The sequence below is a fragment of the Desmodus rotundus genome, chromosome 12 (genome assembly GCF_022682495.2).
Source record: "Desmodus rotundus isolate HL8 chromosome 12, HLdesRot8A.1, whole genome shotgun sequence".
NCBI lineage: Eukaryota > Metazoa > Chordata > Mammalia > Chiroptera > Phyllostomidae > Desmodus > Desmodus rotundus.
This window is the reverse complement of record NC_071398.1, coordinates 78,250,355-78,274,224: the sequence shown is the minus strand read 5'-3', so window position 1 is coordinate 78,274,224 and position 23,870 is coordinate 78,250,355. Positions and strand designations below refer to the sequence as shown.

Below are 23,870 nucleotides of genomic sequence, written 5' to 3'. Positions count from 1 at the left end.
TCTAGCTCATTTCACTCGAGCTTTTGCAGACTTGCCTTCATCCCACGAGCTGCTGTCTGAATTCTGGCTCTGAGGCACTGACAGGTCTCCCCTCCTCCCTGCAATCCCTCACACTTCATTTTGTCCCAACACCATCTGAGGTGGCGCGCTATGGGGGGAGTAAAGGAACCCTGGAGTGGAAACTGGTGAGGGGCAGGGTCCCCATTCTTCCCATCTCTCCGGTCACTTAGGCTGCCCTCTGCCGCAGCCGGACCCAGTACTATACACTGTTTGCAAGCCATCCAGCCTGAACCCATCCTTCCTGTCCATGCCCCTCAGCCTCGATTATTGCTGGAATTAGCACTGGACTCCTTATTGGTGGTTGCTAATTAAGACCATTAATAAACTCAGTGATTAATGCTGTAGCAGGTTGCAACTGCCAGCACCTATCACCTGAACCACTGGCCAGGTACAGCCTCTAGGCTGGCTTCTGCCTGCCTCCATCTTGGGAGGGGCTGCTCCCCGCCATCGCCTGCCCCACATTGCCTCAGGCCCTTCGAGGCACAGGCTCAAAGGAGGTTTTGCTAAGACTTCTGGGGCTTCACTCCAAGAAGCCCCAAACTGGAACGAGGGAAACCAGCCTGTGCATGTGTATGAGAGGGACTGTGTGAGCCAGTGATGCCGGTATCTTTTTCCCCCAGAACACTGGGGGAAGGCCGGATGGAGCACATGGAGACTCAGGGGAGGGTTGGGGTGTACACCCTAATGTGTGCCTCTGTTTTCTGGCACCCAAAGCTCTTGGTGCCTCCACAGTTCCCCTTTGCTTTCAGTCAGGTGGTAGAGTGTTTGAATTTTTCCTGTGGTCAGGAGACTGTTTCAGTGGGACTGTAAAACACTCTCTGTAAAAAGGGATGACATATTTGAGTGGGACACGTACCTCACAATTACTGAGTACCTGCCAGGTGCCAGGCCCCTGGAGTACTCTCATAAATAAAATGTAGTTACTTTTTCAGGGGCGGTCCCTAATCCCTGCAGACTGGATGAGGTCTGCCCCCTCTGTAGATGTCCTCACCCCTTTCGTTTTCCAGCCCATCTCACAGGGTAAGGAGCTGCCCTTTTGTACGCTCAGCTCACCCCAACTGGACACTGCGCGAAGCTAGCTGCCGAGCCCGAGCCTTGTTCCCTGCAAACAATGAGAGCCCCATCAGTTCGGTTGCTGCAGCCTTTCCTGTAGTTCTCTGCCCTTCCTGACCCCCCACCCTCAGGCTACTAGAGCAGGATGAATGCAAGTTGCCCTTTGGTCCATTTTGCCTCAGTTGGACCCAATCAGGGGCAAGAGAGGCTCCTGAGCCCTCAGCTAGGACTTGAAGGAGGTGGTAGGTGACCTGGCAGGGAGGGCTAGGCCCTCTGAAGGAGCCTGCTGCCTCTCAGCAGGCCTGTCTGGGCTTCCCCTCTGGCCCAGCCTGGCCCCCTCCCCCACTTCCCCCACCCATTCATGCCCCAGAAGTGGCCTAAGGTGGCCCAGGAAAGCTTGGGAAGGGACTGTCCCCTCACACCTGCTTTCCCCCCTCTTTTGCTCCATCTGGACTTCAACGTCTTGACTTTTATTTGCAGCTTTTAAAGGAAAGATCCACCAAGACTTTGGTCTCCTCAACCCAGGGGAAAAAAAGTCCTAAAAACAAAACCCCTACAACAACTTCGTGTAGGAGAGATTTGTTGGAAGGCTTTAATCCCTTAATCCCTCTCAGATGGGCCTCGAGACGCTAATGATTTTCCTAATTATCCCCTCCCACTTTCCCATTGCCCTGTAAGGACTTCGAGAGGAGTGAAATTCAGAGCGAGCACTTGTGGGGAGAATGGCAGGCTGACCTCCCCCCAGATCAAGCCCCGAGTCAGACAGCTGGAGAGGTGGGGGAAGGGCCAGGAGTGCTCCAGCTGGGGGCTCAGGCTTCCCTGCCAATGACACCCTTGTAAGGCAGCCTGGGACAATGGGGCTCTGGGGGCTGCCTGAGAGGTCCAGGTGTGGGGCTGGGGTCCCTCAGTGTGAATGGCCCATTGTCCTGCCTAAAGGATGGGAATTGAGGGTCTCTTTGTACCCTACAGGAAAGGCCCCTCTGGGTGCTAATAACCCTGGGAGGGAGGTGGAGGTGGTGATAAGGGTCTTTATAGGGGACCAAGCTTCCTCCAAAACAGTTGGCAATTCAGCCTTTGGCCCTTCACTTGTCACCAGCAGCCTGGGGGATGGGAGTGAGGGATGGGCCAGCAAAGGAGTCTACTGTGGCCTGCTGGACTGAGTTCAGGAGTAGCCCCTGACCCCTGTTCTAACCTCCATCTAGTCTTGGGGGCCATAGGGCCCTGTCTCACCTCTTCCAAGTCACTGAGTCTCTCTGGGGCCAGACCTGCCTGCGTAGATGTTGACTCAGCCTCACGGCCCCACTCTTATGAAACATTCGTAGGGGTTCTCACTCTACCCTACAGCGCCCTGTGGAGTAAGGACATCAGTCTCATTTTACAGATGACAAAACTGCGGTTCAGAGCAACTGAGGGACTCACAGCCAGTAGGGGCAAAGCTGAGATGGGAGTCTGGTCTTAAAAAGACCAGGCACGAGGCTTTTCCCTCGCTGTCCCCTCTGCCCAGAATGCTTGCTCTGCTCGTCTTCACAGTGGCAATGCTGCTGGCTTCCTCAGCTGGCTTCCTTGTCTCCTTCAGTCTTTGCTCGAATCACACTCTCCAGGAAAGGAGTCTGGGATTTGCTTCAAAACAACCTGGGGGGTAGAAGCACAGGTCGAACAAGACTGGCAGTTGTGGAAGCCAGGTGACAAGGTGAAGCTTCATTAGACTGTTTATTTTTATATGTATTTAAAATTTCTCACAAGTGAGCGTTGAAAAAAATCTGGCCTTTTCTAAGCACCTTGTTTTACATTGCAGCTCCCCACCTGACCCCAGCCCTCTGCACCCCTTCACGTGGTCTGTTTTCCTTTGCTCCTGCAGATCGCTCGTCGCCGTCTGACACCCGGTGTATTTTACTTATGCTTGCTGTGCTCCCACTAGCCCCACAAGGCCCGAGGCCCTGGGGTCTGTTTGTCCAGGCTGGTGGCCCGACACACAGCAGCAGACGACGCTGGAAGGCGTTCCGTACATGTCGGTGGAGTGTTCCGGGTGGTCTGGGTTTGGGTTTGAAGGCTCTTGGTTGAGCCACCTTTAAGCAGAAAAAGGGTGGCCTCCCTTGGGTTTCTGGCCTGTGGGGTCTCTCAGCATCTGGAGCCATAGCTGGAGGGTCCTTCCCAGAGCCCCCTAGTCTGGGCTACGCCCCTAAGTGTCGCATTATGCGCCGTCACTTCTCACTTCGTTGGGCCGTTGGGCCGTCCACAGCCACTGAGCCCTTCTGTCAGAGGGGCCTGCGAGTGTGAGCAGCTATTGCCACAAGGCCTCATTGTTCCTAGCCAGGGTCGTAATGAGGAGCTGCCCGGAGCCAGCACATTTTGCAGCGTCCCTCCCATTTAATAACTATAATAACAGCCACCACTTTTGAGCCCTGCATCATGCCTGTGCACACCAAGCACTTCACATACATGATCTCATTTAATTCCCCTAACAGCTCTGGCATGTAGCTACCGTTTATGTCCCATTTTGAAGATGAGGCTGTAAGACTGGGCAGTTAGTGCTCCTCTATCCTCAGCTTGGCCATACAGGGATATAGGAAGGCCAGGGAGGCACCTGTGACCCAGACGAGACACTGAGACACTGATATGCAGAAGGGAAGTGGCCTGCTGGAGAACGCTCAGCAGATTAGCAGGCCCACAGTGGGCTGTGTGGCAAGATTTCCTGCAAGCAGCAGCCCCCAAGCTCTCCAGGCGAGCTCTCACACATACCTCTGAGAGACAGTAGGGGAGCGGCCAGGCCGTCCCTCTCCCCCCTTGCAGGGGCAGATGCTGGCTCAGGGAGCATTAGCAACTTGTCCCCATGCACAGGGCTAGTGGAACCCAGGTGCTCTGCCCTCAACACCAACTGGATAGGGTGCTTCTGCTCTCCAGCCAACCTTGAAAAGCTCTTTGAGGACCTGGGCAGAGGGTGGGGCACAGCAACCAAGCCGAGCTGGGTGAGGGGGCTGGCACGGGGTGAAGGAAGGGGAGGTAGAGAGAAGGGACTGAAATTCAACTGTTTTCTCTCAAATAAGGAATCTCAGAGGTTCTCTCATGCTTTGGTCTTTAGGATCAAACACTGTCCTTCTCCAGACTTTAAAAAAGTTGCAATAATTAATATTTTTAATTAAATTTATTTCTGAATAAATAATTTCTTCCCTCGAAAGGCACCAAACTTTACAGGCACAAAAGAGTGTGTGTACTATACAGTAGAGGTTTCCCTCCTGCCTTGGCCTCCACCACGCACTCCCCAGGGCGTGCAGAGGCAGCCAGCATTCACCCTAAACGTGCTGTACGCACCCTCAGCCAGGCTCCGGTGGCCAGAGACAGCCTCAGCTCTCAGGGCAGCCCGGCGGGGGGAGGGAGAGGAACGTCTCTGAGGAGCAGGCAAGCAAAGGGATGGCCTTCCAGGGAGAGAGAACAGCATGTGCAAAGGCTTGGCAGAGCGACACCCAGTGTGCGCCCCTTTCCTAGTGTGCCTTTTGCATGAGAGGTGGGGAGGAGGCTGCACCACCTAGTGAGTCTGGACGTCTATGGCTGGAGGCCTTCGGGCTGCAAACTGCATATTTTTGACCCTCAGCCTGAGGTCTCTCAGAGTCTAGAGAGGGTTTGTCCACCTGTGCCTTCCTCAGAAGGAGGAAGAGTCTGAAAGGAGCTCCCTCTAGTCGGTGGGAACCATGTGCTTAGCTAGAGGGCTGGGCCCTGCTCTAGGGGCAAGCATCTTTCCCCTCAGTCCAATCTTGAGGGAGATCTACTTTCTAGTGTGGTTGTGAGGGTTAAACAGGTATATAAACTGTTTGATATAATGCTTGACACAGAGTGAATTTTCAACTAATGTTGGCTGTTAAAATTATCCCAAGGACTCCCTAACCATCCCGTCTCAATGTCCCCTCTCTATGAGGACCTAAGTGTTCTCTTTGCTCGTTTCTGGCCCCCCAAAATTCTTCTCCAGGACTTCATTACTGCATTATGCCACAGCCTTATCTTGGCTTCTCAGGGAGGGCCGTAGGTCCAGCCTCTCTGAGTGCTTGACCCTGTGAGCTGGGCTGTTCACAGTGAAGACAAAGACTTTCACTCCTGGCCCCTCGACTCTGCCTCTTCTCATCCACCCTTTTTTTAAAAAGCCACCCCCACTTATTACCAAACCCAGCAGCCAGGCCCAGGCGAAAGCCCTGGCTAAAGGCGGCAATTAGATAGTTAGCACCAGCCCCAACCCACCTGCCCAGAGTCCCTCAAACACGTTTTAATTACAATCCCTTAATCTCCTTCAGATGGTGAGGCTGGCTCTAGGGCTTTTGCCCCAACAGCCCTCCCCCCTTCCCCCAATTAAGTGGTCCCCTCAGCAGAGGGTCCCTTTCCCAGCTAAAGGCCTCCCAGCCCGGGAGGAGCCAGATCACGCACAGATGGCGACCAATGCACCAGGAGTTCCCGCAGGTGTAGCCGAACACCCTCTGACCATGTCTCTTGCCTGGGCGCAGACTGAGACACCCAGGACGTTTGTCTCTGCCTTGGTCTCCTTGTGTCCTGGTTTGTCTGTGTTTTCTGGGAAGGATCTTTCTTCCCCTGGCTCTTTCATAGTGACTTCTATTTTTCCGTCAACCCACCCAGGCCACCCCGTCCAGGCCAGCTGTCTTCCTTGACAGTTCTGTCGAGAGGCCACCAGGTTCTGTTACACATGGAATTGAGGTGAAGACCCTGAAGGGCTGTCTCCTGGTGGCAGCCCTATATTGACCTCCCGCTGACCTCAGCAGAGCTCAGCCTTGCTCTCGGTGCTTCATGCCTAGTCAGGCCTCTGACACTCTTAGCCACGTAGGGGCTGGCAGAATACTGGGCAGGCCTCTGTCCCTGAGCTTCGAGCAGTGCAGAGGTAGGGGGAGGGAAAAGATGACCCAGCATGTGGCCCTGTCTGAAGCTGAGCCTGGAAGACGCTCTTTCCTGGGAAAGTTCTTTCACTAATTGACTTGCAAATGCCTCTTCGTTTGTCCCCAGATTCATAATTAGTGCTAAGGATTTCTAGGGCCCCATCCTGGAGGGGCTTTTATGGGGGCAGCCTGTTCCTCTCCCCTCTCCAGGGTCAGCTGGGTTGGGGGTGGGCAGAGCTGGGCACCGGTGCCCAGCTGCCATCCAGCGTTCCCACGGCTCTGGTGCCAGCGTGTAAAAGGCGAGGTGTGGGGGGTGTGGGGGCCAGGGCTCCCCGCCATCCTTCAGCCGGGACCAGGGCCAAAGCCCTGAGGCTCCAGGAAATGACAGAGCTGGGGAAGGGCAGTGGCAGCGAGTGGGGGCTGGCTGGCACCCCCAGGAAGGAGAGCCCAGCCTGTGCTGGGGGCCTGGCATGGCTGAGCCTCCAGCACAATGAATGGACCAACAAGGGGCCTCTCTTCCCCATGGTTTACCCACAAAGGCCTTGGCTACACCATTAGATGTGGTGGGCTGGGGACACTGGAGGAAGAGAGGCCATTCTCAAAGACACCCCCACTCCCAGGCTCTGCACATCCAGGAAGGGGGCCTGGGCTGGGGCCCAGTGTCTTGGGTTCAGGCCCAGTATGAACTTGGATCTACTGAGCGGGGAGGGTCACCCTCCCAGTCTCTCTGGGCCTCAGTTTTCCCCACTGTATTTTCCCTGCCATCCTTCCCAGCCCTGATGTCCCTCTCCAGGTTTCTACCTCTCAGCTAGCACCAGCAGCCCCATCCCTCTCTCCACTGCTAGTTCTCAGCCCTCCGCAGGCCCTCTCTGGACCTGAGGCACGGCCAGACCTCTATTCAGGGTATATCTATGCCCCTCACCCAGTCACTGCCCACCAGCCCCTAACACCCTTACCCCCCTTCAGGAGCTTTTCCAGTCTGTATGCCAGGAGGAAGTAGGAAGATTCAAAGCTAGGACTGGCTGCCATGGAGTCCGAGGGGGCCCTGCCATTTGCAAACTTTGTGACCTGGATGTGTCTGTCAGCCTGTCTGGGCCTTATCTGTGAAAGGCCTCAGAGGTTATCTCCAAGAGCCAGTGAGACTTCGAGTGGAAGACATTATGTGGGACCTGGCACTGGTGGATGCCCAGTCAAAGTTCTTTTTATTCCCGTCTCCCTCTCAAAGCTTCTGGTCAGTCTGCCTGTTTCCCTGTGACTGAGATGTTCTACCATGGTCTACCCGCATCATTTTTTGCCTGACTCTCCCAGCAGCCCCTCTAGAGTCCCAATTTCATCTCCAAAACAGGCCTCTTTTTCCTTTGGTAAGTCCTTCCTGAAGTCTAACCACTGTCAGTTGCCTCTCCCTTGGCCTGGCCTCTCCTACATAGCCCAGCATCTGGGGCCCTGAGGGAATGGGATGGAGCTGGGCTCTATGGTAACTCTGAGAAAAGAATGCCCTCTTTCCTCATCTGCATACAGACAGTCTCATTTACATACAGACAGGTCTCATCTGCATAGGCTCAGTAGGATTCTGAGAGCACATTCTGAAGTGTCCGTCCTGGACTCTCCTACCTCAGTGCTGGCATTCCTGTCGAGGGCGGGGTCCCTCCCCACCCCTGCTGCCTGAGTCTGGGTCTGGGTCTTTCTGTTTCCAAAAGACAAACCTGCTGTGGCTGGTGCCCTGCTTTTCTTTCCTGTGCACAGAGGAATTCCTCCCCGCCTCTTCCACCTCCTCGTGCCTGCTCCAACTTTCCAAGCCAGGAAGGAGGCCCCTGGTGGAGGCAGAGGGCAGGCCCTAGTCAGCGCTGCCAGACTGATGCTCGGGCTCTGGGGTCCAAACAGAAGCCAAGGATGGGGGAGGCTGTCCTGGGCAACTTCCCTCATGCTGACCTCAAGACCAGACCCTCTGTCCATTCACCCCTACTCCCCAGAGATCGAAGGGCAGGGGTGAGGAGGGTCCTGAAGGGGGTCCTTGCCAGGCTGGGCAGCAGGAAGGACCTGAAAGGAGGGCTGGGAACTCCAGAGACACTCCCCTGGGCCTGGTGAGCCCAGGGCTCAGCCCCTTGAGTATGCCAAAGTGATACAAACAGAACTGCCTCTTCCTGGCTACTTCCTAGGTCTCAATCAGCCCTCAAAGATATAGTCCTTGTGGGGGACCCTAGGACTCCTCGGCATGTAGGTTGAGGGAGGCTGGGAGTCCTCCTGACAGGCCCCACCAGGCTGAGTACCCTGGATATAGTCCTTTCCTTCTCTGGACTCATTTCCTCTGTAAAATGAGGAGCGGGGCCAGACCAGGTGGCTCTTAATGTGAGCCTCCTTCCTGGAACAGCGCCCCGCATTCTGCATGCAATTTCACAGGTGCAAGGGTCCCCTGAGGCTCATCTTGACCTCAGCCTGGGGTCCTGGTCTACAGGAGCTAAAAAGCTGAGGTCCGTGTTTAAATGAGAATGTGGACAGGTGCCGAACGCATGTGGAGTGTCTCAGGGAAGACAGGTGCCAGAGGTTGCCTCTTGGGACAGGCGAGTGGCTGGAGACAGGGGTGGGAAGGAGACATACTTTTGTGTTAGAATTGTACCTTTTGTGCTGTTAGCATTGTACCGTGTGTATTTTTGTAAGCTTTTTTATTTAGAAAAATTCTAGGATTCAGACTATAGTTCCATGGAGAGATTGTGGTTAGATGAGAGGAAGGACTTTTTAGAGGACGGTGGAGAACTCAGAATGTGCTGGCAGTCTGGACTCTGCTAACACTTTCCAGCTCAAGAGTGAGGGGCCTATCTCGTGGAGGAGCATGTTGGATACAGATGTGTTATGGGAGGAATGGAGTCCAGAACATAGTCCCAGCTCCTTCTTGCCGTGGTTCCCCTGCCCCTCAGCTTCCCTCTCAAGATCTTATTGGGAAGTCCTACCTGCTCTCTAACCTGAATTCCTCTTGCTAGGTATATTCATTCCCTTCTGTTGCTACTGAAGAAGAGAGCAGGGGTGGGTGGCCTTGTGGCGCAGTGGTGCTCTCTCTTTGTGGTCTGGCCAAACCCAGGAAGGGGTCCCTTTGAGGAGGAATCAGAGGCCCACCCATCCAGTGACCTCCCACACAGTCACTCTGGGGAAGCAACCCACCTCTCCCATTCTCTTAGTTCTTGGGATGATACTGAGGGGCCTCCTCGGCTGGCAGCATCAGCCTATTGCTCTGAGTTGGGACTGACCAGTCACGGGTGGCATTCCCAGGAAACTTAGGGTGGCTGAGAGAGCTGGAAGGAGCCAAAGAGATCTTTGTTCCTCCCCTGCGCCCACCATGGCAGTTCTGTCTTAATGAGGCTTTCCCCTTCTGTTGCAAAGGTGACTTCCAGCATTGGTTCCTGGAGGGGGAGGGGCTAGAGCTGCCCTCCTTCATTCAGTCCCTCCCCACCCGACCCTGTGCAGGCACATCCACTACCACTAGTACTGTTGTTCATAGTCAACGGTCTTTATTAGACAGGAGATGGGACTTCTTTCTCAGAGGAATCTCAGCTCAGACAACACAGGAAAAACCAGGATGGGATGGGACCGGAGCCAATGGTGAAGCCAAGTCTTATCCCAGGTGGTTCCAGGTGTAATCAGCTGTCCAGGCTGGAGGCTAGGGCCTCACTGCTTCCATCCTGTTCACAGGCTTCTTGGAAGAAGCAGCCAACTTGTTAGGGTTTAGCCTCATCTTTCAGTCAATCCAGGAAGGCTTCTTGGAGGGAACCAGGCCAAATGGGTGAAGTGGGTTCTTTTTTTTTTTTTTTTTGTCTGAAAAGAAAAAAATGTCAAGCGGAAAAGGTTGTCTTTGGATGGAGACCTTAGCAGGAGGCAGAGGACAAACTCCCAGGGAGAGCGTCCAGTGGCCCTGGAAGGGCTTCCCCTCCATCAGGAAAGAGAAGGGGTTGGGAGGGTCCCCCCACCAAGGGCTACCATGACAGTGGCTGACTCTGGTTACTTCTTCTAGGTGCTCTACCCAGGACCATGGGGCACAGGGAATGCCCAGGGTGGGGACTCAGCTGCCAAGCAGGAGAGAGAGTAGGTGGAGGCCCAGGGGACTTGCTTCAGGAAGGTGGGAAGCATGCTTCCCTCGGCCAGGGAGCAACCTGGGAGGACTTGGGTGACTTCCACAGCTCCTGTGGCCTCTTCCTCAGTCCTGCCTTCAGCCTGCAAGGACTGTTTTTAGCATCCCCTAGACTTCACCCCTGCACCTAAGAGGCATGGCCCCTTCCTCCCCTGAGAACTTGTCCAGAAGTCACCTGCCTATCTGCTCCTTTCTCCCGTCAGTCCCTCCCGTTGTGTTTGGAGCATGTTCTGCCAGAAGTCAGTGCAGGAGAGGGAGAGAGCATATGCTCTGGGACCCACAAAGCCTCATTGGAAGCCCAGCCCAACTTACTAGTCCTGTGATGCTAGGCAACACGTCTTTCTTGGGGCTCTGATTCCACCTTTGTAAAGTGGGGACAATATCTCCCAGTTTTTAGGACTTTTAGAAGATTAACCAAGATAACAGTTAAGAAAGGGCTTACACAAGCAAGTGGGTGCCTAATCAAGGTCAGTTCCTTCCTTCCTGGGGTGTAGTGGAGCTGTGCCTACGATAGAAATATAAAATCAGTAGGGGCTGCACAGAAATTGGGTCAGAAGCACAGGTGTGGGCAAATAATTCCTTTCCTGCCCCATGTGGGGTTGGGAGCCAGCAGCTTTGGTAGCCCCGAAAACTCACCTGAGTTGACTTTTCCAAGAGCTTTAAAATTTGAGACGAGATTTCAGAAGGAGGGGTGTGGATTCTGAGCCCTGCTTCTACACTGCCCAACTCCGCTCAGATCTGTGCCACCTTCCCCTACCCGGACTCTCAGGCTTTCCAAACCAATGTCCCTTTTCCTTGCCTCACCTCCTCCTTTCCCTACCCCATCCCCACCCAACCCGCAACTCTATCTTTGTCAGATCCCTAACCTTGACCATACTATGGAGGGATGGGGATGGGAGGTCTGCCTCACTCATCACACTGGAAACTCTCCAAAGGCTTTGGTCTCCCTCAAATCTGAGCTCCCTGAAGCATGTGCCCCTGACTCCTTCTGGCCCTCTTCTGGGCCTGGGCTGGCTCCCAGAGGCCCTGAGCTAAGCCAGCTGTTCCTCAACATCCCAACTAAGTCTGCCTGCCTCTCCCTCCACAGCTCCCTTCCCCATTCCTTGCTCCAGATCCTCGGCCTGCCTGGGAAGCCTCCTAGCCCAAGGTTGGCTGGATTGGGGGCAACAGCAGAAGAGACTGGTGTCTGTCAGGGCTTGGGAAAGGGTGGCAGACGAAGGCCTATGCCGGACCCTCCCCTGGGTGGGGGAGGAGGAGTCCAGATGGAACAGTCTCCACCTGTTCCACCCACCCAGCTCCAGACAGAGCCAGCATCTCCTAGCAACGGTTCGGTATCAGGGGTCGGGGAAGAAGGTGGGGGCTGAGAAAGTGGGGTGGGGAACAATGACATCATAAATTATCCCCAGCCCCTCCCTGCCAGCCCACTCCTCCTCAGTTGAGAAAGGCCTTTTTCTCTCCACCTGCTCCTCATTCCAGATTCACTTAGCAAAGCTGGGCCCAGCTCAGGGCCCCTTGTAGATGCCTCTCTAGGTCAAGGTGACCATTCTCTCGACCTTCTGCTTGAGTCCAGAGGAAGGACAAATTCTCACCATTCCTGGATTTCTCAGGGACCCTGTTGGAACCTCCCAATGGTGAGAGGGGAGAGTGTGCCTTCCAAAGGCCCCTACACCCTCAAACCCTGGGAGACTATCACTTTCCAAGGGTCTTTGGCTCTCGCTTCTTTCTTTGGGTGAGAATGCGGGCAAGGAAGGGGGATTCCCAAGCATTTGGTGACATTGACTCCCCTTCTCTAAACAAAAGGTTTTAGACCTGAGGCTCCTAAGTCTTTAAGGGCACTTGGACCTCTCACCAAGCTAGCGAAGTCTCAGTTTCTCTATCCCAACAGCTGGAGTCCAGGAAGCCCGAACAAGTGACCAAAGGTGGGTGGCAGTTTCTTCTTTACTTCTCAAATCAGTCATGTCCAGCCAAGAGTCAAGGAACTGATGCTTCAGCAGTACAGATTTCAGTTAGACACTGGGAAGGACTTCCCAAGACAGGCATAAACAAGGTCATGGAGTTTCCTGGTTGGAAAGAGGAAAAGTCCGTCATAGAAACAGGAAATTAGGTGGGAACCTCTTAAATTTTATCTCATTATTGTTTCTTAACCCTGTTAAATAACACCTAGGTAGTATTTTTTAATTTTATTTATTTACTTTTAGAGAGAAGGAAAGGGACAGAGAAAGAAAGGAAGAGAATCAATGATGTGTGAGAGAAACATCAATCAGTTATTTGCCTCTCGCACACCCCCAACTGGGCACCTGGCCCACAACCCAGGCATGTGCCCCGACCAGGAATCGAACTGATGACCTTTCTGTTCACAAGCTGACACTCAATCCACTGAGCCACACCAGCCAGGGCAGGAGTATTTAGCACAGAACTTGACATATAGCCAGTCTCCATTTGGGCTATTTTAAAAAATAATATGTTAATATGGATCAATATCAGAAGGAAGGGATAAATCCCCGGAGACCTATCTGCCATCCTCCAGGAAACCATGGGAAAATCCAGATATGAGTACAACATGGCAGCCAATTGCCATGGCAACAGCAGGAGTCTGGTTGGTTGCAGGTCAGTGCCAGGAAGCCAGTTGGTGCCAGATGGATGAACCCAGAAGAAGATAACCCCAGCAGGGTGAAGCTCATGCCCCCGTGCCCAGGGCTCTCCCTCCATATGCCAGCCTCCGCCTGCTCTTTCCCTCCAGAACTAAAGGCTCCACTGCTACCCTGTGGGGGATGATGCCCAAATCCAATCTTCCTCCCACCTCTTGCATGTACAACAAAGAACGACCATTTAGAGACAAAAGCCCCCTCCTGTGCGAAGTCTCCCTGGACCAAGGGCTGAGGGGTTTAAATAAGTGTGAATTTAGCTCACTCCTGAGCTATGCTGAGGAACCACAAGATCAGGAACTTGAGAGGGTCCTAAGTGGCAGGGCTTGGTGTACCTACCATATTACACATGCTCGGTGGAGGCCGCAATGTCTGGCTAGAGTTGTCTCTGGAGAGCTGAGACGAGGGCTTCAGGGAGAGAGCAGAGTGGGTTGGGGCAGTGGGGGAAGCTGAGTTTCACTTCCCCTGCCTCCTTCCCAGGATTGCTGCGCATATTTACACAGGGCCTGGGGAAGTTCTTCCTGAGGAAGAAAGAACCTGTGGTCAAAGAGTCTACCACCTAGTTGTTAAAAATGTGCCTCTCAAACCAGTCTCAGCAAAACGCTAAAATGCTTGAACAGTCCACAGTGCCAGGTGATGCTCCCAAGACAGCCTTTGCCACGAGCTGCACCGAGTGCCTTCACTCTCCCCCCCAGCCCTCATTTCTAAACCCTGGAGGCCTTCCCTGATGGTCCTCACATATCTGTAGTGCTCCCACCCCCACTGAATATTCACACGCAACTTTACTAAACTCATTTCCTCCAGCCCATCTGACTCTCACGAGAACCTTGGGAGGAAGTTAGTAACGTTGAATGACTTGTCTAAGGTCACCTGCTAGTAAGGGAGGAAAGCCAGAGTTTGTGTCCTGCCCAGCCTGTCCGATTTGACTCAAAAAGCAAAACCTCCTTGCCCTGGCTGGGTGGGTCAGTTGGTTGGAGCGTCATCCCCACACACCAAAAAGTGTGCGGGTTTGATTCCTGACCAGGGCACATACCTGGGATGCTAGTTCTTCTCCGGTTGGCAGGCACATGGGAGGCAACCACTGATGTTTCACGTCTATGTTTCTCTGTCTCTCTTTCCCCCTTCTTCTCTCTCTAAAATCAATAAAACATCCTCGGATGAGGATTTGAAAAGAAAACTGAGTATGTTTTTGTTATCCTGCCCATGGACAGAGACCCTCTGTCAAATCTGTGAGCAACCTGCAAGCTCAGGTTGTGTCCACTGTCATTCTACTGACTCCGAGGCCCCAACACAAACACTTACTAGAAGGGACAGTGTGTACAAGGGGTTGGAGGGAGGGGCGCTGGCCTATCTATCCACACTTCAGACCAGCAATCAGCGACACAGGCTGGCCAGGGGAAGCCTCTGGGGGAAGACAAGATTGGGTGCGGAAACTGAGGTGGCCTGGAGACTCCTTTTTAGCTCTGGTCATTCTTGTCTTTCCGTCCTCCCAACACAACCCTCGCGGGAGGAGGAAGCCTTACATGAGATGGAGACGGACTGAAACAGTCCCTCTTCTGGGAAGAGCAGAGACAGGGAGGAGACAGCCTCAGAAGCTCGGGAGGGGAGGGTGTGTGTGTGGGCTGGGGCAGGGAGGCTGAAGAGGTGTGGCAGGATGCGGAGTTACAGCTGGGAAGAATCGGGAAGGTGGTGGGAGCCACCATGCCTGTGACGCCCAGGCCGGGTCTCAGGTTGTTTTCCTTCCTGGACCTGGCTACAGCTTGAAGCCAATCCTCAGGCCTTCCCTCCTCCAACCCTATTCCTCTCCCCTGCCACTGGGCCCCCTAGGAGCTAAGCCCCTTCACCTGACCACTTCTATGGCCACTCACAGAGAGGTCTTTGTACAGAGGCTGGGCCTGGGGAAGGGGGTGTAGCCAGCACCTCCTGCTTACATTGCACCCCAGTGCCCAGCAACCTGGCCAGTCATCATCTCCTCAGCTGTCTCTCCAGCCTCTCACCCCTTTCTCTAGAAGAATCCCCTCAGGGCCTGGGGCCACTCCTGGATACCCTTCCCCTCTTCTGTCACTACCTCTTCCAGAAGTTTTCAGGACTGTATCTACTTCTCTGTTCTTCACTCCAGTCCTCAGCAGCCCATCTCCTGTCCCGACCTCAGGGTACTCATTGGACCAATCTTGGCTTCTCCACATCTCTACCCCAAAGAGCTCCTTCCTGTAATGCCACTGTGTGTGTGTATGCATGCATGTGTAGTGTGTGTATATGTTTAAGGGGAGCATTCTAGTGGGGGAGAAACAGAGACCTTTCCTCACATAGCTTCCAGGTTTTTTATATGTTTCTTCATTTATTCAGAACTAGTTAGGATCCAGTTACGTATCGGGCTGGGTGTATCAGTGGGCAGCTAGAAGGGGCTGTCCTCATCCCTCCTGGGAGTGGTTATATGCTGGTCTCCTGCCATACCCTGCGCCCAGCATCTCTGAGTATGTCAACTAACTTCCCGGTAGACCCATCAATTCCAGTCCCCCTGGCAGAGCACATAGGCTCTTAATGCCCAAACTCCTGCCTCCATTTCCTACCTCCTCCTAGCTCGGGCTCCCTTTGCTGGACACCTCTAGTTCCCTAACACAGCAGGCTCTTCCCTACTTCCTTGCCTTCAAGTATGTTGTCTACTCTCCACTGCCCAATTCCTCAAACTCCTTAGACTGGCAACCCCCTGCTTACCTTTTATTCCCTTATCTTTTATCACTTATCCTTTAAAAGGCTCCCCCTCCAGGAAGCCTTCAGGAAAGTGATAAAAGTGAATGAGCCTGAAAAGAAAGGGGGAGGATAAAGAGCTCAGAGCTGAACCTTGGGGAACACTTTTGGTTGGAGAACTGGTTGACCCAGAGGACTGGATGGATAGAACAGAAAGAACAATCAGGGATATAAAAGGAAAACTAAAGGCCAAGGGAGAACGCAGACTGGATATCAGTATGAAATGTTCCACAAAGGTCACCAGGCCCGAGCAAGGGCTGTTGGGTCCAGCTGAGGAAGCTGTGAGTGGCCCAAGAGCGCACAGTTTCACCAGAGTTATGCGGACAGAAGCCAGACTGCTGGGCTGAGGAGGGAAGACTTGGAGGGCCACTTCAAGGGCACAGCAGCCCTTCACAGGCCCCAGAGAGACCCTCAAAATGGCAGGAGATCCTACGTGTCCACAAAATACTGTCTTCCTCCTCCTGCTGATGCTTCCAGTTCTGAGTCCTCCAGTACTTTTTACGTTACCCACAGCCCCCAGTCCTCTGACCGCTGGTGCTCTGGAATTACACCCAGGGCAGAGGCCTCTCCACCACCCCTGCTCTCTCCTGAGGGAGGCTTGCATCTCTTCTGGGGTGCCATTCCTCATGTCTCCCTCCTTTCTTCTTTCTCCATCCTCGCTCCCCAACCCCTCTCGTGGAAGACTCAACAATGTTCCTGATCAACCAGAATGTTGACCTCACCTCCCTCCGTGTCCACCAGCCGGGGGGGGGGGGGGGGGGGGGGGGGCGCTCAGCGCGCACCTGTCCAGACGCCGTTCCGCCGGCAACCGAAGATGGCAGCCTCGCCCAGCTTGCGTCCCCACAGCCGCTCCCACAGCCATGGCTCCGACCCCGGCCCCGGCCCCGGCCCCGGCCCCGGCCCCGGCCCCGGCCCCGGCCCCGGCCCCTTTCTTCCTGGAGCCCGAGCCCAGCAAGGTGGGGGGCCAGGCTGGGGAGCCAAGACCAGAGGAAGCAAGACAAAAAAGGACAGAAAAGCCGGCCCCTTGGCATCTTTCTTTGGCATTTGAGCCCAGCTTACCGAGGGAGGGCAGAAGGGAAGAAAGAAAGTAGTGTGAGTTTTTATTTCTGTCCTCTTCCTGCCACCTCCCCCCACTACACACACACTTTGATGAAAACAAAATCTCTCCCCTTTTTTCTCTTCTCCACCTCCCTCCCCCTTTTTCCTGGCTCCTACCAAAAGCCTCCTGGAATGCAAATGAGCTGCATTATGCAAATCTATGCAAATCGGGCTTAACGAGCGGAAGGAGGAGGCAGAATGCCTAATGAGTAATGGCGGAGGGGTGCAGATGGAGGGTGGCAAGAATGACCCCATCTTCTTCGTTCCCACAGCCCGGAGGCTTGCTGGGGTAGGAGGTATCCTTCACTTCTGACTACGCACAGGGCAAGGCCCCATCGCTTCATCTGAGAAGGCCTAGGATGGCCTTGGCTATAGGTAAGGGATGCAGAGAGCTTGGGAGGAGAGAGAGTTAAGTACAACGGACTTGTGCTCAATTGCACAGCCTTGCCCAGAGACTGGATGCACCAGCTTCCCAACCTTCAGTTCTGGTTGCTGAAAAGAGGGTGATGGTTATGCACACCATGGCTTGTGCATCAGAAAGAGGATTCCCAAGGGAAGGTTCCCAACTACACCCAGGTCGTTCCTGGGAGTGGGGAGGGTGAAAGCTGTCTCTATGTGCTTTAAGGGGGGTGGGGGTTGGAGTGGTTGCCATGGCAACATAGCATGGAACACCCACCTCCCCAACATCCAGCCCCAGAGGACCTAGGAGTGGGGGGGCGAGATAATAGATTGACACCCCCTGATGCCCCCACCACCTGGCACTGCCAGTCGGAGATGGCGCCATCAAATCCTGGAGAGAATGGCCCCTTTGTTTGTAGGCTCACTATGTTGGGGGAGCAGGCCGGGGCACACAGAAGGGCCTTTCCCAGGCCCTGTTCCAGTTTGCATGACTCTTGCTGGCCTCTGGAGACTCCTTGTGGCCATCCACTGGCCTCTGTGCCCTGGCAGATGGCTGCCCCTGTGCCTTTCTTCCCATGGGCTTGCCAGCTACTGTAGGTATGCCTACCCCTGTGCTTCTCCCTCCAAACCCCTCAAATAGAGACAGCAGTCAGCCGCACTCCTTCCTGGCTTGTGTGGACATGTACATTTCATATGCCTAGATATGTGTCGTGACCTTTTTGTAGGGGGACAACCTTTGAACTCTCCCTATCAGCTTTAGTCCAGCTACTGCCAACTCGGGCAGGGGTTGCCTGAGGTTGCCTGGATTGGCAGGGGTTGGCATTTCCACTAACCAGCAGAGTGACATTGGTCACACCTTTTCCACTCTCTTGGGATCTGTAAAATGAGGGATATAGGGCTGATGACATCTAAAGCTCACTTTAGCTCTACCTGGTCATTTCACTCTGTATCTCACCTGAACTTAAGTTAAATCCTTCTTGAAATCTAACCCTCTCCGTTTTACTGCTGGAGCAGCCTCTTACATTCAGGCTCCTTAACGCGTAAAAACCCAATTTCCTGGAGATGGAATGCCAACTGCCCTCAGCCTTTTCCTCTCCCTGATACTCCATAGTTGCCTGCAAACAACTCCTACCGATTAAAAAGCTAGAGTCTTTGATATCGGCCCGTGCAGACGGGAGGACCCCCTCCTAACCCTCTCAACAGGGGTCAGCTCAGCCGTCTCACTCACCGCCCGGGAGCTGTCCGTGGTGCTGGAGGCGGCTCTGACGCACGTGTGGCTGAAAGAAGGTGGGAGGGTGGTGGGGCACCCACCCACCCCAGGTGAAAAGCTAAAGGGAAGAGAAGAAGCAGAAACATTTGGAAACAGTAAGGAAAGGAGCAGATGTATTCCTGGAAGAAAAGGAAAGCTTCTCCTCTCTAAGGACCTCCAACTTGTCAATACTACTTTTGAGGGGAGGAAGAGCATAAACGTCATAGGAACTCTGAACCCTCCACCCCATCACCCCTAATAACTAAAGTGTCCAGGACTAGCTCAGTCCTCATCTGGATCCTATTTAGAAATTCACGGGGAGATGAAGTCATATTTCCTGCGCTTGGGGAAGGGCTCAGGTTGAGGTAGTTGACAGGGTACAGACCTCTAAACTCCATCCTAAATTCTAAGGCTCCTACAAGGAATTCAAAAATCAAGATGAGGAAGATACACAGGTGTAGATACACAGTCTGCCTGATAGTGTGATAGATATCAGGAGCTTGGTAGGAAAGGGAGGGAAGATAGCAAAGGGCGTGTGTGTGTGTGTGTGTGTGTGTGTGTGTGTGTGTCCCAGGCAGAGAGATAAGCTTATATCAGTGGTTCTTAACCCTACCCGCATATTAGAAATGCTGAGGGAGCTTTTAAATGATACTGAGGCCTCAGCCTCATTCCCACATACTCTGATTTCATTGGTCTTGAGCTGGGCCTAAACATTTGTTTTTTTTTTTTTAAAAAGCTTCCCAGCTGATTTTAGCATATAACCAAGTTGAGAATTGCTGTCTTGGAAAAAAGCAGAATTAAAAAGTGCAGGAGTTAATCCTGATCAGGTGGAAGAAAAGGCAAAGCCAGGGCCTCTGAAGAAGAGAATGAACAGGGAAGAGGACAAGAATGTGACTCCTCTCCTAGAGTTCCTGTTGGCCTGGAGACCAACTCAGGTGGTGGGCTTGTCTTTTCTGTGCTGTGAAAACTCAAACCACCCCAAGGCAACGAGATGAACTGCAGAGACAGGGAATGGGTGCAATGACCCCAAGGGTGTGCTTCTCCCATTCACCCAGAAGGTCCCAGGGAGGCGGTTGTGGAAGGTAAACAGCAACAATGGTCTTTTTCAGTGTCCAGATTCCAACCCTTCAGCTCAATTAGCAGGCACAGCAAACAGCAATTCAGCTTCCTTCAGCTGCTGTCATAACAAACTCAGTGCAGCCTTAATGGAGGATTAGGGCAGGAGGAGGGGGGTTTTACTCTGAGTCCTGGGAGAGCCTGGGTAGCAAGGAAGGGTTCCCTCTTTCTCTCACCTCTCTCCTATCTCAGTATGTACTCACTCACCTTTACCTTCCATAACCCTGCGTCTCATTCTCCTCAAAGCTCCAAGAATGTTTCTATAGTTTTGTCTCCTCTTTCCCTGCAGTGATTGTTACAGGATTAACCTAAAATCACTTATCTCCTGGGGAAGTTGGCACACCCTGCTTCTGGATGACACAGTGCCAAAATACCCCACGATCTCTGAGGTGTCAACAGCAAAGGAAAGAAGGTGGAAAGGTCAATCAGGTGATGAGAAAGGTGAAGAAATAAGTGTCAATATTCCAGCTCCCAAACCTTGGCAAGTGCACACTTCAAGAAGGATGTCCAGATGAAGAACGCAGGGGCCAGTGCTTTTCTGGTGGGTTACCAATCTTGGAAATCCAGTTGGGGGTTGGGGAGGTAGGGGCTGGGAGGCAAGAGGAGAGAAAACACCCCTTTTCAAGTCACTCAGCAATGAAGAAAAGTCTGCATGCTGATAGGCAGGTCTCTGGTTTGTTAATTATACCTACTACCTAACTGGCCCTTTATATATTTTTTTTAAGTTCTCTTTAAAGATTTTATTCAATTATTTTTAGAGAGAGGGGAAGAGAGTGAGAAAGAGAGGGAGAGAAACATCAATGTGTGGTTGCCTCTCATGTGCCTCTTACCGGGGACTTGGCCGGCAACCCGGGCATGTGCCCTGACTGGGAATTTAACTGGCGACCCTTTGGTTCACAGGCTGGTGCTCAATCCACTGAGCTGCACCAGCCAGGTCTGGTCCTTTAATTTAATAAGCTGTGTTTTTAGTAACTGTAGAAGCTTAATGGAATAAACTTGAAATTGTCATTTACACATGCCTTATCTCTATCTGTGTAAGTCAGTTTACCAATCATAGGTACTCTTACAAACAAGTGGTAAGATCCATTGAGGAGAAAAACACAATGGCCATTCTGCCATATGAACTCCAGCCTCTTCCCTTAACAGGTTTCCCAAGGACTGTTCGTCCTCTCCCAGGCTTCAGACACTGCCTACCCAGGTCCCAGGAGTCCTTCCTTGACTCCCAAAGCTATAAAAGTAGGACAAACTTCCTCAAGTTTAAGTGCTTTGAGCTTCTCAGTCAAGAATATGCCAAAGACATGTCCTTTTTGCATTCTGAGATCAATTACATGCTTTCAAAGAGTCGTTCCAAACTGTAGCCTTTAACCCTTCTGTAATCTAAGAATTACTCTCTACCCACAGGTATGATTAGCATATTATAGGATCTTCCATATAGAATTCTTTATTTGCTTCGCATATCAACCCAAGTATATACATTCTTACCCCCATCCTATAAGCATCCAGGCTGAGGCTCAGAGATCTGAGTAAGTTATGGCCCCCGAAGACAGACCTTGGGTCAGTCACATTTGCTCTTTCTATTTTTGTCCTTCCCCAGGCTTGCTGGTTGTGATGATTGTGGAAGAACATTTCAGCAAGACCCTTTCAGTGCCTAGAATCAGGAAACTTTGTCTCCGGACGACAGTATGAGTGATAATGCAAAACTTGAGTCAGATACTTAGGAAGAAGTTGCCTTTGAACCCCTGGACTCATAATTCAATAATGGGTATTGGGATGAAGGGCTGCGGACAGAAATGTATGAAGAAACCATCTCAGGCCTGGCTGGTGTGGCTCAGTGGACTGAGCGCCGGCCGTCAAAATGAAGGGTCGCCAGTTTGATTCCCAGTCAGGGCACGTGCTTGGACTGCTGGCCAGGTCCCCGGTCCGGGCTGTGCAGGAGGCAGCCAATTAATGTATCTCTCACATATCGATGCTTCTCTCCCTCCTTTTCTCCCTCCCTCCCCCTCTCTCTAAAAGGAAATAAATAAAATCTTTAAAAAAAAAGAAAGAAACCAGCTTAGAATTTTGTTCCCAGTAGGAATAGATGGATATCGCAAGATCTGAAGAATAGAACTAAAAATTCTTGGACACAGACAGACGTGTTATGATACAAAGAAAGAAATTTCCTCACTGGTAACTGGTGAGGCCCTTCTCAGCCCTTTTGAAACCAACTTTCCTACACCCCATTCCATCAGTTCTCATCTTGGGTTTAACTGGATGAGCTGCTGCTTTGTATGAAGGTTGGGGGAGACAGATGGCAGGACTCGGTGGTGTCATTGTGATGTCTCCATTTGGTTAACCCCCCACCTAATTCCCGAGTGTCTGTTCTTCTAGTGGATTTACACCTGTATGTAGCCAGGCACCCTTAGCGCGTAGCAGAGCTTCCTGCCTACCCTGGATCACACACATCCAAACTACGTACCACTGAGTGTCTGACATCACACAGCCACACACAGCTCACAAGCACAGCCGCCCACCATTCCTACAGCCCTATCCATACACCTGCAGGCACACACGAGGCAGACACAAATCCTCACCCCCACCTCTTCCGGGCTCCGTCCCCCCTTTCCAGCACAATACTTGTTTTCTAGAGTGTTAACCCTCAACCCACCAGTTCCTTCAGCCCGTCTGAAGGAGAGTCTGGTCAAAGGTGCTAACGGGACACCATGACCATAACAGACCCCTTGTGCTTAATCACACAGATGCTAAGTCTCATGTGGATGGGCCTCAGCAGGCCCCAAGTCCATGTTTCCAACCAGAGACATGAGAAGTTACAAAAAAAAGACATTTTTCTTGGTACTTCTCATCAGACGCCAACTCCCTTCAGCCCATGGTCACCACCAGGCCTGGCGTCTTCGTGGTCCTTCCCTCTTCCCCGATGCACTGATCCCCCTTCTCACCCTCCTCAGCTTAACCCCAGTTTAGTCTCATCACCTCACTCTCTCTAGATCCTCTCACAGGCAAGTAAAGCAGTGGAAACAGCATTGGGTTTTAAACTGATAACTGACATAGAAACTCATTTGAGTCTGTGGTTCCTCATCTGTAAAATGGGGTCAAAAACCAGCTCCCTCACAGTGTGGGAGGATCAAAGACAGGCATGTAGGCGGAGCACTGTTACCTGAAAGCAGGGTGTGGCGTTTAGGGTTGTCAGTCCCGCCCCAAACATGCTCCCTTTCCTCTTAACCTTGTCTGCACTGCCTGCCTCAAAAAACAAGACCTCCAGAAGTCCAAACAGCTGAAAAAGCAATAGGTCGTTAATTTCTTCTTCCTACAGACCTCTGCAGGAAGAAAATATGTACTTTAGGCTCTCTGAAGCACAATTGTTTTCTTTTGGATTCCCCTGTATTTCTCCCACGTAACATATAATTCAATCATAATCTTCTAGCTATGAAAAATTCCTGGGAGGAATTCTTAAATTTATACTGGAAACTGGAGTCTGTACAATCATTTTTTCCAGTTCTCCTGTCCTCTTTTCACTCCTTACTGCCCCGCCTGCGCCCTGGAATGCCGGGAGGGATGGAATGGGATGGGGAGAGGTAACAAATACAGAGCAGACCACTGCCACTTTGGCCACATTTACTTTTATTTTACCAAGCGACTCTAGACCATGTTCCTCTTGACTGCACCTAAACACTCTTTTGCTTAAAATATTTAGGTCAGGCCAGATAAATGGATTCTTTTAAGAATGGCCCTGGTTAATCTCTAATTCTTTGCTTTCTTTGGGCAGCATAAATACTAAGCTACAAATTCCTTTGTGTTTGGCCTCTCTAAGGCCATTTGCTCTTGGAGATGATGTGAGAGAGAGAGAGAGAGAGAGAGAGAGAGAGAGAGAGAGAGAGAAGGGTGGGAAGATGGGGTGTCCTAAAAGACCCCAATTCAACCCCTTGGATTAGTGAAGAGAAAGCTGGCATGAGAAGCTTTTCAGGAGGGCCGACTCAGGTCCTGGGTTGTAAGGAGGAACGAATATGAAAAGCTGAGAAATACTCTGCGCCCCTTGTCCCAAAGCCCAGACCGGGCAAAACTGTTCCGTCCTGTCCTCTTTCTGAGCAAACCCCGACCGGTACCTCTAACCCTGTCTCCACTTGTCGCCACTTTGCCACTCTCAGCTCACAGACCTGTATGGCTTCAGAGAGCCATAGAAGCCAAGCCCAGCGTTCTCAGGTCACCTCCTCACAGCGTTCTCAGACCCCACCACTGCAACAGCTGGGGACAGCCTGCAGGAAACTGTGTGTCAGAACCCAGGCAGGAGGTCCGGGCAGGGAGCCCCGGGTGCTGTCCGGAATAACCCCGCAACCAGGTTTCAACGCATCCTCCCTTGGAGCAGCTTCCCCAGCAGTGACCCATTCCACAGACTGCCAGGAAAGGCCCCAGATCGAGAGGAAGCCACCGACCCCTTTTCTGCTTCCCAACTCAGCGCGGTGTCACTGCGCCTAGCAAAAGTGAAATGGGACAGAGACTCGGACCTGCGCGGAGGCAGG

The 23,870-nt window shown here is 52.5% G+C and overlaps 2 long non-coding RNA genes across 2 annotated transcripts; one reads left to right on the top strand and one right to left on the bottom strand.

The window, feature by feature from the left end:
- Positions 1 to 10,543: 10,543 nt before the first annotated feature.
- LOC128779705 (uncharacterized) lies at positions 10,544 to 18,336 on the bottom strand. The gene is made up of 5 exons (XR_008425795.1): positions 18,220 to 18,336; positions 13,780 to 13,879; positions 13,086 to 13,267; positions 11,951 to 12,161; positions 10,544 to 10,606 (listed from the first exon to the last, which is right to left on the bottom strand). It is a non-coding gene; the product is annotated as an uncharacterized lncRNA (long non-coding RNA).
- On the top strand, positions 16,826 to 21,339 carry LOC123478059 (uncharacterized). Its single transcript, XR_006653163.2, has 3 exons — positions 16,826 to 16,967; positions 19,646 to 19,897; positions 20,951 to 21,339. It is a non-coding gene; the product is annotated as an uncharacterized lncRNA (long non-coding RNA).
- The last annotated feature ends 2,531 nt before the right edge of the window (positions 21,340 to 23,870 follow it).